The sequence below is a fragment of the Arachis hypogaea genome, chromosome 11 (assembly GCF_003086295.3).
Source record: "Arachis hypogaea cultivar Tifrunner chromosome 11, arahy.Tifrunner.gnm2.J5K5, whole genome shotgun sequence".
NCBI classification, from domain to species: Eukaryota; Viridiplantae; Streptophyta; class Magnoliopsida; order Fabales; family Fabaceae; genus Arachis; species Arachis hypogaea.
The window spans coordinates 34,894,035-34,906,452 of NC_092046.1; the positions used below are offsets into that span (position 1 = coordinate 34,894,035).

The following is a 12,418-nucleotide window of genomic DNA, read 5'->3' on the forward strand; positions in this document are numbered from 1 at the left end:
CTCTCGCAAACCCCCCTGAGATCATATGGATATGTCTCTCCGGAGTCTGTGGTGGTGGGTCTCTTCTATCCATATCATCTCGCTTTCTCTTCCCATGACTGTCCGACCTTTCTATGAGATATCTGTCAAGCCGACCTTCTCTAGCCAGCTTTTCTATCACATTTTTAAGGTCGTAGCAGTCGTTTGTGGAGTGGCCATATATTTTATGGTACTCACAGTAGTCACTGCGGCTCCCCCCCCTTTTTATTTTTAATGGGTCTGGGGGGTGGTAACCTTTCAGTGTTACAAATCTCTCTGTATACATCCATTATAGAAACTTTCAGAGGAGTATAAGAGTGATATTTTCTTGGTCTATCGAGACCGAGTTCTTCCTTTTTCTTGGTTTCCCTCTCCCTCTCTTTTGCTGAGGGAAGGTGCTCGGGTCGCCAACTCAGGTCTCTTAACTTGGCATTTTCCTCCATGTTGATGTACTTTTAAGCTCTTTCTTGTACATCACTTAAGGAGATGGGGTGTGATGAGCGGATAATTTATACGCTTTTTGACATTGTTTTTAGTATGTTTTTAGTAGGATCTAGTTACTTTTAGGGATGTTTTCATTAGTTTTTATGTTAAATTCACATTTCTGGACTTTCCTATGAGTTTGTGTGTTTTTCTGTGATTTCAGGTATTTTCTGGCTGAAATTGAGGGACTTGAGCAGAAATCAGATTCAGAGGTTGAAGAAGGACTGCTGATGCTGTTGGATTCTGACCTCCCTGCACTCAAAGTGGATTTTCTGGAGCTCCAGAACTCGAAATGGTGCGCTTCTAATTGCGTTGGAAAGTAGACATCCAGGGCTTTCCAGCAATATATAATAGTCTATACTTTGGCCAAGAATATATGACGTAAAATGGCGTTCAACGCCAGCTCTCTGCCCAAATCTGGCGTCCAGCGCCAGAAAAGGAGCCAAAACCAGAGTTGAACGCCCAAACTGGCACAAAAGCTGGCGTTCAACTCCAAGAAGGACCTCTACACGTGCAACACTCAAGCTCAGCCCAAGCACACACCAAGTGGGCCCCGGAAGTGGATTTATGCATCAATTACTTACTCATGTAAACCCTAGTAGCTAGTTTATTATAAATAGGACCTTTTACTAGTCTTTTTGACCATCCTGGATTGTATTCTAATCCTGTGATCACGTTTTCGGGGGCTGGCCTCTCGTCCATGCCTGGACCTTTCACTTATGTATTTTCACGGTAGAGTTTCTACACTCCATAGATTAAGGTGTGGAGCTCTGCTGTTCCTCAAAGATTAATGCAAAGTACTACTGTTTTCTATTCAATTCATCTTGTTTCGCTTCTAAGATACCCATTCGTACTTCAATCTGAATGTGATGAACGTGACAATCATCATCATTCCCTATGAACGCGTGCCTGACAACCACTTCCGTTCTACCTTCGACTGAATGGGTATCTCTTAGATCTCCTAACCAGAATCTTCGTGGCGTAAGCTAGAATGATGGCGGCATTCAAGAGAATCCGGAAAGTCTAAACCTTGTCTGTGGTATTCCGAGTAGGATTCAATGAATGAATGACTGTGACGAGCTCCAAACTCGCGATTGCAGGGCGTTAGTGACAGACGCAAAAGGATAGTAAATCCTATTCCAGCATGATCGAGAACAGACAGATGAATAGCCGTGCCGTGACAGGGTGCGTTGACCATTTTCACTGAGAGGATAAGATGAAGCCATTGACAAGGGTGATGCCTCTAGACGATTAGCCGTGCCGTGACAGGGCATTGGATCATTTTCCCGAGAGATGACCGAAAGTAGCCATTGACAGTGGTGATGTATCACATAAAGCCAGCCATGGAAAGGAGTAAGACTGATTGGATGAAGATAGCAGGAAAGCAGAGGTTCAGAGGAACGAAAAGCATCTCCATTCGCTTATCTGAAATTCCTACCAATGATTTACATAAGTACCTCTATCCCTATTCTATTATTTATTATTCGAAAACACCATATCAAAAAGACACCCTGGTACGCGGAATCGTGATTACACTTTAATTATGTAAAATTCATCGCTCTTTCTTTCCCTGGTAATGGCGCCAAAAACATGATGCCAAGACCATGGTTTACAACTCCGTGTAACTAACCAGCAAGTGCACTGGGTCGTCCAAGTAATACCTTACGTGAGTAAGGGTCGAATCCCACGGAGATTGTTGGTATGAAGCAAGCTATGGTCACCTTGCAAATCTTAGTTAGGCTGATATAAATTGATAATGGTGTTTTCGCTCCATCTCCTCTTTTAGGTTCTTTTCAGTTTCCTTTTGTCGCTCCCGTTCTTGTTCTAACTGTTCTAGGCGACTGTGGACTAATCCCAGGAGCTCAGTTGCATGGGAGGGTCCTTCTTTCTCTAATTCGCGCCCTTCTGAAGAATTCACCTTCGGATTTTTTATTCTGGAGGTACCTTCCCTGTGTTGGTCATTGGCTTCCTGGTGAAGGGTCAAGTCTGCATCATTGTTTCCGGTGTCCAGATTCTCTTGTTCAGAATCTAACTCCACATGACCCTCTTCAGGGGATCTATCCGCCATCACTGGTCGATCTCTCGGGTCCCCGGCAATGGCGCCAATGTTACGATGGGTAACCAGAGATTAGTGGGCTGGACGGCGTTGGTTGGCCCAAACGTATGGAGGAGGAGGCTCGCAAGTGGATCTGCAACTCGGTGCCCTCCGTCCGACTCGTGAGTATGAATGAATGGGGGATGGTACCTGCAAAGACACTCCCAGCAAGAGTGTTAGCAGGTCTAGAGAGTATTGGGACTTAGAGATACCTGAGAAGTGTCAGTGTATTTATAGTGGTGAACCAATAACCACCGTTGGAGTAGTGCCACTTTTTTAGGGTGTTAACCGTCCCTTTATCTTAGGAAAGTTAAGATATGGCTTGGGGAAGTGGTTAGAGAGATTCTAGGGGCAGTTATTCATTCAAATGAGTGCTTATCTGCCAGCTAACCCTCGTTCCCGACTTCTTTAGAGCAAGTCGTGACGAGTACCGACTTCCTGAGACGAAGATTGGTACTGGGTGAGGCCCAACCCTTTGGGTTAGGCCTTTCGCTTGGTTCTGGGCCTTTATTATTGGGTCAGGGTATGAACATTAATAACCACTTTTTTGAAGTTATTGTCTTTTAAATGTGGTAAACAAAAAGATGTATTATTATTTTTTAAATATATACAAATAAATAATTTTATAAAAAACTAATAAAAATTACTTATACATTATATCATTAATTTCATTAATTATATTTAAAGAAAAGATGAAGTTTAATGGTGCTATAAAACTGGAAAAAACACAAAAAATGGGTTTTCAGATTTAGAAAAAAATAAAATGGAGAATTTGATTTTTTTTATTAAGTAGAGGGTAAATTTGTAATTGCCTCATTATTTTCTCCTCCTTGTTAGTTTTCATCGCAAAAATGATGAGAAAAGTTTTACGTGGACTCCATTTCATTTTTTTCTTTTCCTCTCCATTTTCTTTAGTGATTCAAACAATGGAAAAGTTGATTTTCCACCCATTTTCTTTCTCTATATTTTCTTTCTCTCCATGTTCCTTCGAAACAAACAGAGTGTAAGTCTAGGTGATAACGGTTGAGTTGTGCCTGGGAGAATCCTGCTTTGGGCGTGAGATTCCTGGGTTGAGGATAATGGTGGCTTGCTAACTAGTCAGCTAGGTCCTTGAGGGTCCCTTCTTATTGGGCCAATTGGCATTGGGCTAGGTCGAATTTTTGTGATTTGAACGCTTATTTGGGCTAGATGCGTGCTAGGCTTTAATCTATTACGCCTATGTCGAAATAATGCTCCTACTCAAGTAATAAATTATTGGCCAGCGGCAGACCCTTAAATGAAGCTCAGATCCGCGACGGATTAGTCTTTGACCTGTCGGGTTGGAGGATACTGTGCAAAACCAAAAGAAAAAAAGTTGTTAGCCAGTGGTCAAGTGAGATAAACTCGTACAAACTACAAAGTGTTGATTCAATCTTGTAGAATTTTAAGCTTACTTATCCATCAATTATAGATTCGGGTTGGAATCATATTTTTTGTTATCTTATTTTAGCACATAGAAAAGAGGTTCATGTTTTCTTTCTTTTGGTTTTCCACGATATCTTTCATTCTGGCAGGTTAAAGATTAATTCGTCACAGACCGGAACTTCATTTAAGGATTTGTCACTGACCAATGGATTGCTGGATGCACAAGGTAGGATTTGAATCTCAACATTTATTTAAACGGACTAGTGAACTAACTGCTAGACTAACTCAACTCAACATGATTTGAAGGAAGTGCATGTTGACAAAGTCTGAATTCGAAGGAAGCTCATATGCGAGTACAAAAAATGGTTGGGAATCAAACACATCTTTTCGATTCTAAATTAATATGAAAAGACAAAAATGACCCTGCTTGTAGAGATAAGAGAAGAAAAAGGACTTGGTCAAAGTTCAGTTAATCAAGATTAGTTAAATATGTGGAATTGGGATTTGCTAGTCTTGGTCAGTGTATATAAAGGATGTGGTGCAAAGTGTGAGCGTTGTACAAGTCTATTTCCATCTTGTATTATTTTATTATTCAGTATTGAATAATAACAACTCATTCTTTTTTCCCTATTTTCTCTGGATTTCTTATTAATTGTGTAACCATCCCAATATCCCTTTATGGCATCTAATATAACATCTTGAATATTTGAAATTTAAAATAATGAGTTAATTATGATTTATTATAATTGTTTAGGATTTTATATGCAAAAAATTATTTCACTAAAAATATTTAAATCAAATTGATGATACTTTGAGTTTATATTAATTAGGATTCAGAGATTTTTATAGTAATTAAAAGATTTTCTTATTTACAATTTAAAGTTTTAGCAATTGAAAAATAATGAAGATTTGTTGATTTCATTTGAATAATTGGAATTTAGTTCAATTTTATAAACTAACAGAAATTAATTGATTTGTTTCTAATTTTAAATTAGAGTACTTATTTGAAAATAATTTGTAAGTTGATAAATAAATAGTATTTTTAAAGATAATTATATTGAATTATATTTAGTTTTCAATTACTACTCTACCCTCTAATTTTATTAAAATTTCTATATTACCCTTAATTTTTTTACCAAACCCTAACCTTAATTTCCAACTCAAACCCACACTAACCCTAATTGACACACACACAGCTACACTCACTCACTCTTGCTCTCTCACGCACCATACTGAAGAAAGGGATTTTTGCTCTAATTGAATATTTAAAGAAACTGAAATAATTTGAAAGAATAATTACCATGGAAAGTAGAGGAAGGAAACTGAAATGATGTTTTTACAGAAATGATATGAAAGAACAAATGACTGAAAATGAGAATTGCTAAGGCTAACTGAGAACTAGAAACTGAGAAAGATATAGGGATTAGTAAACGAAAACTAAATAATTGAAGGTTTACCTGGCATGGGCGAGGGTTTTGTCCCACTTGCCCAGTGCACGTACTGATTAATGGTTGAACTTGAAAAAATCCCACGTACTGATTGATTGTTGAACTCGGAAAAATTCACGTACTGATTGATTGTGGAACTCGGGAAAATCCACGTACTGATTGATTGTTGAACTCAGGGATGCCCATGTACTGTTGATTTTTGTTTCCCATTGTGCATATATTTTGGCATTTAGCTTTGCAACGATTGCCGGTAGTCACGTACTGATGGTGTTCTTAACCATATCGACACATATGCACGTATAATATGCAATAGAAAACCATATCTGGGAATGGTTCTTAGGTAATGTCAGGTTGCAGGGTGTAAACCAACACATGAGTTCATGGCCTATATAGGACAGACATGCATCATATTTGGTTGCGCATATTTTTTTATGATGTGTTTTCTGTGAATATGTGTGGGTGCTTTGTATGTACTTTATGATTATTTAACTTTTCTGTTATTTATTTGTTAATTCAAATGTATTCTGCTACTTGTTGCTGTTGGCAATTAATGGTAAAATGAACTTAACTGCTACCCCGAACTTACTAAGGACTCTGCAGTTCTTACTCCCTCTTTCTAACCCTTTCAGCTACAGGTTTAAAAGCTCATTGTAGAGTTATGGAAGCATAAAAAAGTTTGTTTGCGAGTTGAGTTGTTGCTAGAATTTATTTTCTCCTTGCCTTGTTAGTTGGAGTATAATTCAGAGGAGTAGGTTTTGTAATTGATTCTGTATATACTATTATAATGTATTATTAATATTAAACATGTGAATATGTGTTATTTGTTGTTGACGGAAATGTTTTAACTTTTTAGTAAAACTGTCAATAGATTAACGCGTAAAGGCTCAATATTAAATAGATAATAAAAGAATTATGTTAGTGACGCCTTACTTTTGGCACGATCATGATGTGCTGGAAGTTGGGTCGTTACACGCGAGCAAGTGACTAACAAGAAGAAGTTGCTGCCTTTCATGCTCGTCGCTGCTAAATCTTCGATCACCACTGCTAGGTCTTGTTTCCATCGTCATCGCGGCTTTGAAGGAAGTCACCGCCATCGAGCGATGAGAAGAAGACGAACGCAAACTAGAGAAAGAACAGGGAGGTTGCTGCTGCTGGAATCACTGTCGGGGAAGGAGAAGACCACGTCGCCGTGATTCTAGCCAGTAGGAATGGAGATTTTGTCGCCAGAACCACCGCTGGAGCTACTGCTGCTCTGTTCCGTCGTTCCTCCTTAGTTACAGTAAGTATTCTTGTTTCGAAACCCTCGCCATTGGTGTTCTGTTTTAGTTTGTTAAAGATTTTGAGGTATTGATGTCGTAGGGTTGAGTACCGTTATTGCATGCTGGGTTTGTGGTTATTGCTGCTGTGGGAACGATCAGAAACTGATGCCGCTACTGTAGAATAAGGTTGAAAGGAGTTTGTTGCAATTAAATACCGATTTTCAACTAATCGAGGTAGGGGCTTTTCTCAAACCCATTCTTCTTTAAGGAATTATTATAAATCGATATTGATGTGAAAAATATATTTTTGTGATTTTGTGAGTCTTATGAATTAAATTGGATTGTGTGTGTGGTTTTGAACTGTGACTGATTTACTGATTGTTGGAAAATGATTCCTTTCTGGAATTCTTGATTAGGTTTGACTGGTATATGCTGAGTATTATTGAATGTTTTGGATGGTTTGATTGGTATACGTTGAAAAACTGTTTGGTTTAGATGGAATCCTTGAAGGGTAGAAAAGTTTGAGTTCCTAGAGAAGACTCTGCTTTTATAAGAATTTGAGTTAAACTGAATAATAAGGATAATGAAAATCGGTGCTAATTTTATAAAAATTAGAGACTTTGTTTTGGAGTTTTATTTAGTAAAATTTTGACTGAAGAATTATGTTTTGAGACATTTTAATGAATTTAAAGTATTTGAATTTGAATGGTAAAACGAAATGATTTTCGAGTCTTTTAGGAAAGTCTTAAACAAAAAAGAAAGTTGAAATTAATTTTAAAAACTTGATTAAGCAAAAATGAATTTTATTTGATTAATTCTGATTAAAGGACTATGTCTTTGTGGAACTTTAATGAAATCTAAAGTAATAGAAGTGAACTGAAAAATTAACTTATTTGAGTTGAATAACCATGAAAAGTATTATGTTTTTGGGGTGTTTTAGCAAATTTAAAGTAATTGTTTAAGAACAAATGATTATGTTTCAATTAAGATTTGATTGGAAAAATAAAATAATTTTTAAAGGCTTTTGACATGTTGTGGGGATGGCGGTTGATGAGCGGATAATTTATACGCTTTTTGGCATTGTTTTTAGTATGTTTTTAGTAGGATCTAGTTACTTTTAGGGATGTTTTTATTAGTTTTTATGTTAAATTCACATTTCTAGACTTTACTATGAGTTTGTATGTTTTTCTGTGATTTCAGGTATTTTCTGGCTGAAATTGAGGGACTTGAGTAAAAATCAGATTCAGAGGTTGAAGAAGGACTGCTGATGCTGTTGGATTCTGACATCCCTGCACTCAAAGTGGATTTTCTGGAGCTACAGAACTCCAAATGGTGCGCTTCCAATTGCATTGGAAATTAGACATCTAGGGCTTTCCAGCAATATATAATAGTCTATACTTTTCCCGAGTTTAGATGACGCAAAAGGGTGTTGAACGCCAGTTCTACGCTGCAGTCTGGAGTTAAACGCCAGAAACACGTCACGAACCAGAGTTGAACGCCAAAAACACGTTACAACTTGGCGTTAAACTCTAAAAGAAGCCTCTGCACGTGTAAACTTCAAGCTCAGCCCAAGCACACACCAAGTGGGCCCCGGAAGTGGATTTATGCATCAATTACTTACTTCTGTAAACCCTAGTAACTAGTTTAGTATAAATAGGACTTTTTACTATTGTATTTACATCTTCGGATCATTTTTAGTCTTGGTTACTCCGGTTCCCCTCTGGGGCTGAGACCAATGAACTCCATTATCACTTATGTATTTTCAACGGTAGAGTTTCTGCACTCCATAGATTAAGGTGTGGAGCTCTGCTGTTCCTCATGATTTAATGCAAAGTACTACTGTTTTTCTATTCAATTCGACTTATTCCGCTTCTAAGATATCCATTCGCACCCAAGAACATGATGAATGTGATGATTATGTGACGCTCATCATCATTCTCACTTATGAACGCGTGCCTGACAAACACTTCCGTTCTACATGCAACAAGCTAGAATGAGTATCTCTTAGATATCTAATACAGAGGACCGAGTCCGAGATATTAGAATCTTCGTGGTATAAGTTAGAACCCATGGATGGCCATTCCTGAGATCCAGAAAGTCTAAACCTTGTATGTGGTATTCTGAGTAGGATCTGGGAAGGGATGGCTGTGACGAACTTCAAACTCGCGAGTGCTGGGCGTAGTGACAGACGCAAAAGGAGGGTGAACCCTATTCCAGTATGATTGAGAACCTCCAGATGATTAGCCGTGCCGTGACAGAGCATGTGGACCTTTTTCACAGAGAGGATGGGATGTAGCCATTGACAACGGTGATGCCCTATATAAAGCTTGCCATGGAAAGGAGTAGGAAGGATTGGATGAAGACAGCAGGAAAGCAGAGGTTCAGAGGAACGAAAGCATCTCTATACACTTATCTGAAATTCTCACCAATGAATTACATAAGTATTTCTATCTTTATTTTCTGTTTATTTATTATTATTATTCGAAAACTCCATAACCATTTGATATCTGCCTGACTGAGATTTACAAGGTGACCATAGCTTGCTTCAAGCCGACAATCTCCGTGGGATCGACCCTTACTCACGTAAGGTTTTATTACTTGGACGATCCAGTGCACTTGCTGGTTAGTTGTATCGAAGTTGTGACAAATTATGAATTAAGATTAGAGCACCAAGTTTTTGGAGCCATTACCAGGGATCATAATTTCGTGTACCATGTTTTTGGCGCCGTTGCCGAGGATTGTTCGAGTTTGGACAACTGACGGTTCATCTTGTTGTTCAGATTAGGTAATTTTCTTTTTGTTTTATTTTCAAAAATTTTTCAAAAATCTTTCAAAAAATTTCTCATCTGTTTTCGAAAAATATTCTAAAATTTTAAGAATGAATTCTAGTGTTTCATGAAGCATGTTGAAGCCTGGTTGGCTGTAAAGCCATGTCTAATTCTTTTGGACTGTGGCTTCCAACCATCAGCATAGAGGCAAGTTAATTGGAATATCAGTTGTTGCATGCTTGATTTATATCCTAAAGCTGGCTGGCTATTAAGCCATGCCCAACCCTTGGATTGGAGCTTTAGGCCAACATTGAAAGATTCCTGGGATTCTTATTAAAAATTTTGAATTTCTTATTTTCTTTTTCCTATATGTTTTTCGAAAAAATTTTTTAAAAGAAAATACAAAAAAATCATATAATCATAAAATCAAAAAATATTTTGTGTTTCTTGTTTGAGTCTTGAGTCAATTTTTAAGTTTGGTGTCAATTGCATTTTTTTCTAAAAAATTTATGCATTTTTCGAAAATTCATGCATTCATAGTGTTCTTCATGATCTTCAAGTTGTTCTTGGCCAGTCTTCTTGTTTGATCTTCATATTTTCTTGTTTTGTGTCTTTTCTTATTTTTCATATGCATTCTTGCATTCATAGTGTCTATACATGAAAAATTTCTAAGTTTGGTGTCTTGCATGTTTTCTTTTCTTGAAAATTTTTCAAAAAAATAAGTTCTTGGTGTTCATCTTGACATTCAAAGTGTTCTTGGTGTTCATCTTGACATTCATAGTGTTCTTGCATGCATCACATGTTTTGATCCAAAATTTTCATGTTGTGAGTCATTTTTCATGTTTTTCTCTTTCTTCATTAAAAATTCAAAAATAAAAAAAATATCTTTCCCTTTTTCACTCATAAATTTTCGAAAATTTGATTTGACTTTTTCAAAACTTTTTAAAATTTAGTTGTTTCTTATGAGTCAAATCAAAATTTCAATTTAAAAATCTTATCTTTTTCAAAATCTTTTTCAAAAATCATATCTTTTTCATTTTTCTTATTTATTTTTGAAAATTTTAAAAATATTTTTCAAAAATCTTTTTTCTTAATTTTATATCATATTTTCGAAAATATCATCAACAATTAATGTTTTGATTCAAAAATTTCAAGTTTGTTACTTACTTGTTAAGAAAGATTCAAACTTTAAGTTTTAGAATCATATCTTGTGATTTCTTGTGAATCAAGTCATTAATTGTGATTTTAAAAATCAAACCTTTTTCAAAACTAATTTCAATCATATCTTTTCAAAAATATATTTTTATCTTATCTTTTTCAAAATCATATCTTTTTAATCATACCTTTTCATATCATATCTTTTTCAAATACCTTTTCTAACTTCTTATCTTCTTATCTTTTAAAAATTGATTTTCAAAATTTGTTTCAACTAACTAATTAACTTTTTGTTTGTTTCTTATCTCTTTCAAAACTACCTAACTAACTATCCCTCTCTAATTTTCGAAAATACCTCCCCCTTTTTCAAAAATTCTTTTTAATTAATTAATTGTTTCAATTTTTAATTTTAATTTTAATTTTATCTTAATTTTCAAAAATCATTAACTCTTTTTCAAAATTTATTTTTCGAAATTCTCTCTCTCCCATCTCCTTCTATTTATTTATTCATTTACTAACACTTCTCTTCATCTCAAATCACTGCTCCTATCCTCACCCTTGTGTTGGGATTATCTATTCTTCTTCACTCTTATTCCCTTTCTTCTTCTACTAACAACAAGGGAATCTCTATATTGTGGTAAAAAGGATCCCTATTATTATTTTCTGTTCCCTTCTTTTTCATATGAGCAGGAGCAAGGACAAGAACATTCTTGTTGAAGCAGACCCTGAACCTGAAAGGACTCTGAAAAGAAAACTAAGAGAAGTTAAAATACAACAATCCAGAGACAACCTTACAGGAATTTTCGAACAAGAAGAGGAGATGGCAGCCGAAAATAATAATGCAAGGAAGATGCTTAGTGACTTTATTGCACTAAATTTCAATTTATATGGAAGAAGCATCTCCATCCCTACCATTGGGAGCAAACAATTTTGAGCTTAAACCTCAACTAGTTTCTCTGATGCAACAAAACTGCAAGTTTCATGAACTTCCATCTGAAGATCCTTTTTAGTTCTTAACTAAATTCTTGCAGATATGTGATACTGTTAAGACTAATGGAGTAGATCCTGAAGTCTACAGGCTCATGCTTTTCCCGTTTGCTGTGAGAGATAGAGCTAGAATATGGTTGGATTCTCAACCCAAAGACAGCCTGAACTCTTAGGATAAGCTGGTCACGACTTTCTTAGCCAAGTTCTTTCCTCCTCAAAAGCTCAGTAAGCTTAGGGTGGATGTTCAAACCTTCAGACAGAAAGAATGTGAATCCCTCAATGAAGCTTGGGAGAGATACAAGGAACTGACCAAAAAGTGTCCTTCTGACATGCTTTCAGAATGGACCATCCTGGATATATTCTATGATGGTCTGTCTGAATTAGCTAAGATGTCATTGGATACTTCTGCAGGTGGATCCATTCACCTAAAGAAAATGCCTGCAGAAGCTCAAGAACTTATTGACATGGTTGCTAACAACCAGTTTATGTACACTTCTGAGAGGAATCCTGTGAGTAATGGGACGCCTCAGAAGAAGGGAGTTCTTGAAATTGATACTCTGAATGCCATATTGGCTCAGAATAAAATATTGACTCAGCAAGTCAATATGATTTCTCAGAGTCTGAATGGAATGCAAGCTGCATCCAACAGTACTCAAGAGGCGTCTTCTGAAGAAGAAGCTTATGATCCTAAAAACCCTGCAATAACAGAGGTGAATTACATGGGTGAACCCTATGGAAACACTTATAATCCCTCATGGAGAAATCACCAAAATCTCTCATGGAAGGATCAACAAAAGCCTC

General features: G+C 36.4%; 1 non-coding gene across 1 annotated transcript; it reads right to left on the reverse strand.

Annotated features, from left to right (window-relative positions):
• Window positions 1-11,844: 11,844 nt before the first annotated feature.
• Window positions 11,845-11,952, reverse strand: LOC112725142 (small nucleolar RNA R71). Its single transcript, XR_003164268.1, has one exon. It is a non-coding gene; the product is annotated as a small nucleolar RNA R71 (small nucleolar RNA).
• Window positions 11,953-12,418: the final 466 nt, after the last annotated feature.